This window comes from Arachis ipaensis, chromosome B09 (genome assembly GCF_000816755.2).
Source record: "Arachis ipaensis cultivar K30076 chromosome B09, Araip1.1, whole genome shotgun sequence".
Classification (NCBI taxonomy): domain Eukaryota; kingdom Viridiplantae; phylum Streptophyta; class Magnoliopsida; order Fabales; family Fabaceae; genus Arachis; species Arachis ipaensis.
In genome coordinates, this window is record NC_029793.2 from 132,479,460 (window position 1) to 132,484,636 (window position 5,177).

Here is a 5,177-nt window from a genome sequence, read left to right on the forward strand (position 1 = left end):
ATTTAACATGAGATAAAATTTATCCTTAAATTACTTTATTATCATAGCAAAAAAAAAAAAAAAAAACTATTATAGAGAACTGTTTTTATTAAAATCTATGACCTAGAACTATTTTATATTCTAGTATCATATTCATTCTTGAAATTAAAATAATATAACCAACGTTGTTACCTGTTGAAACTTATCAATATATTTTGTCTGAGTTGAATTAATTAGCTGTATTTGTACATATAAACAATTTTATATTTTTGTTAGTTTAAACACTTACTAAAACTGCTAAAAAGATGAATGCACAATATCTTGTCACAACAATAACAGATGTAACACCCTAATATACAAATTCTTATGCTCGAGTCATAAGTCAATGATAATAAGGTGGTACAACTTTCAAGGTGGATTTTTAATACATAAATATAAGTATAATTGAAGGAATATTAATCGAGAAGCCTGAAAAGAGTAAAAATAAAATCGCAAAGTCGTATCACTCACGCATCGACAACAAAAGATAAAGCGTGAAGACGAAAGCGATATACAGATAAATGCATCTAGGAGAATAAGAGAAGGATAGTATATAGATATATATAACATAAGTAAATAGCCATTAGTCGCGGCCCGCGAAGTTTAGGCCAGCTAGGGTACAGTATGAAAGTAGTTAACAACAGAATCTCCTAATCTCTCGCAAAAGAAACATAAGAGGCTCTATAGGTAAGTTCAAAAGAGTCCAATACATAATATAAGCTTTTCCAAATAAAGGTGGAGAGATTCTAAGCAAAATATAAAGTAGAGAATATAAAGATCTTCGCCATCTCTCAGATGAACCACAGCTCACTTCTGAGCACCTGGACCTGCATCTGAAAAACAAGAGATATATATGGAATGAGAACCCCCGACCCATGGTTTCCAGTACGGTAAAAGTGCCAAATAGATACAATGCATTGTAATAAAAACTCACTAAGCATCCTAATACTTCCTTTCACTAAATATTCATCCTATCTTACTAATCCATAAATAGGCAACTGTCATAAGGGAATACTAAATCTAAGTCATATCTTTCATGCTTATCAACTCTCTCTAACTCTTCAACGAATCAGTATCAGAGTCATAACAAAACCATCACCAGTTATTTTGTCTCAACAACTCTATATCAATACATCATATCCTCACCTGGAGCAAGTGAAATCACTTCACTGCGTCTACCCAAGGAGCCCAAATTACCTCATTCAATAATCATCATCATTATTCAATTACATCATTAACTCATCTCATCCAGAACAGTCCTTAGCGTCCACCGACACCCGTATGAGGGACCTTTCAGTTGTACAAACACAAGTAATACAGACAAGTAATACACAATTAAAGTACAAGTAGAACAAGTAGCACATAATCAAGTAACATATCATATATGATATAGCAATCCAAAACAAGTAGGCAAACCCAAAAAATTCAAACATATGCAAATGATGTATGCCTGCCCTATGGCTGATGATATCATCTGTCGGTTATACAGCCAACCCAACATGACCTGGTAGCTAACCATGGACAGAAACACCCATCGCGGAGCAAGTAGGTTTGAGCTACAACCGTCTTGCTACTACCTACTCAACCCAGAGCCAGTGGAATAACCACTACTGCGGCTACTACCTAGGCGGGTGTTTAAAAGCTCAACCTGGAGCGAGTGGAACCACCACTACTGCCGCTATTACCCTAGCGTCACAATCTCTGACCTGGAGCAAGTGGGATAAACCACAACCCTCGCTACTACCCAGGTATCTCAAACATTGACCTGGAGTAAGTGGGACGAACCACGACCCTCGCTACTACCCAGGTATCTCAAACATTGACCTGGAGCAAGTGTGACGAACCACGACCCTTGCTACTACCCAGGTATCTCAAGCGTTCATTCATTTATTCCAAATCAATCATCATCATTATAAAACCTCAAACACTGACCTGGAGCAAGTGGGACGAACCACAACCCTTGCTACTGCCCAGGATCTCAAAACATACATTCATTCAGTTCAGAATCAATCATCATTGTTATCAAATCTCAAACATTAACCTGGAGCAAGCGGAATGAACCACAACCCTTGCTACTACCCAAGTATCCCAAATACACATTTATTCATAATCACCCTTCATTATTATCAATTCTTAGACAATGACCCGGAGCAAGCAGGACAAACCACGACCCTTGCTACTACCCAGGTATCACAAATACATTTATTCAAAATTCCATAATTAACTCATTTATCAGAATCCTCATTCCCCATCTCATACCTAGAGCAAGTGGATAACGTCACTGCCTACTACCCTGGGTCACACGTCATATTCAACATTTTCCGTCATTATTCATTTACCACATTCATTCATTAATCATATATGTATTTCCGGCATACTAGCCACATGTTCAAGCCTCCTCCATCAATCATAATCATTTAGTCATTAATCATATACATATACATACTCAGCCATAATTCAATGCTTATCACAGCTATCCGGTTCATGCTATACATAGCACTTTCACCATCATCCTCAGCAACTCATACAACCATCATTACTCATCATTCATCATTGATTTTCACTTTACTTCATCCACAAGTTATCACATGTCCTAGCTTCTTTTCATTACTAGGAATGCTATAAAGATTTAAGGCCTAGAGGAGGAAAATAGAGACTTAGAAGTCTGGAATTTGGCTTTAAAAACTCAAAATCATCTTTGGAGTGAAAACAGGGTCACGCGTGTGCGTCGCCCACGCGTACGCGTGGATGAAAGGAAAGCCAAGTGACGCATACGCGTGGGTGTGTTTTGTGCCCCACGCACAAAGCCAGCATGCTACTCGCACAACTCTCGGGAATTTGGGCTAGACAATTGGTGCAGCGCATCGACGCGTACGCGTGGGCCATGCGCATGCGTGGATGGTGCATTTTCGAAAACGACGCGTGCGCGTCGGCCATGTCTACGCGTGGGTGAGCGTTCTGCCAAAAATTTTACTAAGTTAAAAAGCTGCAGAATTCACTGTTTCAAACCCCAAACATTCAACACACATAACTTCTACAAAACTCTTTTTTGAACCATTTCTGAGCCGTTAGAAAGATCGTTGAATAAACTTTCATAAAAATCCAATTTTGAAGAATTCTAAACTCCGTGGACCGAGATACGGCCCGCCAAAGTTGGTCAAAAATCAGTTTTTTTGCCCAAACATAGAAATCACCAATTTTTTCAATGTTCCCAAGCCAAATTCATTTCCACTCATCCAAATATCCACAACCCAATCACATCCACATAATTACACTCAACCAAAACTAAAGCTACCTCATCTACACCATTTCACCCAAAACCATCAAATTCCACTCTTAAATTCCTCAAACCATATTATTCAATAACCAAACCAATTATTCACACATTCAATGTCTAGAATCCATCCAATTACTCATGTCATCACACAATATACACGTCAACTTACCTTACTTACCTCTTTCCGGCCTCCAGCCCAAAATTCACGGCCTCCGGCCCAAATTCACAATTTAAATGCATATTCCACAAAACCATATTCATTATCCAATTTATCAAATTCTCAACACGCCAAACATACAAGGCCACACAATCCTTAACTCAATCATTAATTCACAATACATATCAACTATGCATATTAGCACCAACCATTTACACAATTCAAACTTAATCCTAGGGGCATCTAGCCTAGGAATTCTCACCACACCACACGGTACTTAAATGAAACTTAAACCGTACCTCTTGTAGCCAAACCAATTGAGCTTCTTCTTTGGAAGTCTCCACCAACCCTAAGCTCCAAGCCTCACCAAAGCTCCACAAGCAACACCAACCTCCCAATTGTGGACCAAAATCACCAAATACACTAACATAACTAATTTCACATATATACATCAACCTAGGGCTCATAAAAATGATAAATCACAAGGGTTTGAGTACTTCTTACCTCAATCCATATGAAATAGAGATAGAACCCACTTAGAATCCATGTTAAAGTATCCCTAAACAACCAAAATTACAAGATTTCAACACTAACTATCCCAAAAACGTGTAACAGTAGGAAGTTTAGAAAACTGAGCAGAGATGAATGAAATACTCACCACAAAACTTAGATATAAATGTAGAGGACAAGAAGAACGACGTGTGGCCGCAAATGACTCGTCAATCGGAGTTCCGGAGAGAAAGTTATGGTGATTTGAAGATCAAAGAGAGTTAGGATTTTGATTTCCCTTTTCTCTCTTCTCTCTAACCGTGGAACACACAAAATGGGGGAGTTGTGGCTGATGAATGGGCTTAATTAGGCCTTATATATGTTGGGTCTTGGACCCATTTTGACCCGATTCACTTGGTTTAGTCCGTTGGCCCATTTTTGGGTTAAAATCTTTAAGATTAGAGCTTTAAATCGCATTTTAAATATTTCTACCTATCCTAATTATAAATCCTAATTTCTTAAACTCATTTACTTATAATCAATTTTTTCAGCTGCAGTACTAGACAGATCTCAACCGGTACTGCCGGTCAAAATTCCAGTGCGCGTTTTTACGCAGAAAGCTATATTTTTCGACTCAGAAAAATTCACTGAATCCAAATATCATATTTAAATTATCAAATTCCGATTGCTCAATTTTCCGAACCATATTCGCTCATATCTAATTTATTATTTAATTAATTACGGTTTGACCGGATTTTACATTAGACTTATTGGTCCAAAATAATTTACATATTTCTTTTTCTATTTTTAAGATAGATACTAAAAATTTTACTAAGAGAAGATACGATATAATTTATACTTGCCTTTTATGCATAAGCACCATTGTATATAATTTATTCATGATCTTCTTTACAAAAAGGGAGATAAGTAAAAAAGGTGAAGAAGAATAACCGCCTTCATCGATGATATTTTATCACTCAATTTTTTAAATTAAAAATAAAATTAATAAGCACGTAAGGAACATAATTTAAATATTGATAAGACTCAATATGTGAAGAGTTATGATAAATTAACTTGTATAAGACAAAAAATTAAATGATAAAGTTATAGTAAAAAATTACAAAAACTTAAATAAATAGAAACAAAATAAAAATATAAGAGATAGAGTATAATAACGAATCATAATATGTTATAGTTTATAAAAAATTAATGAGTAGAAATAATACACCATATGAG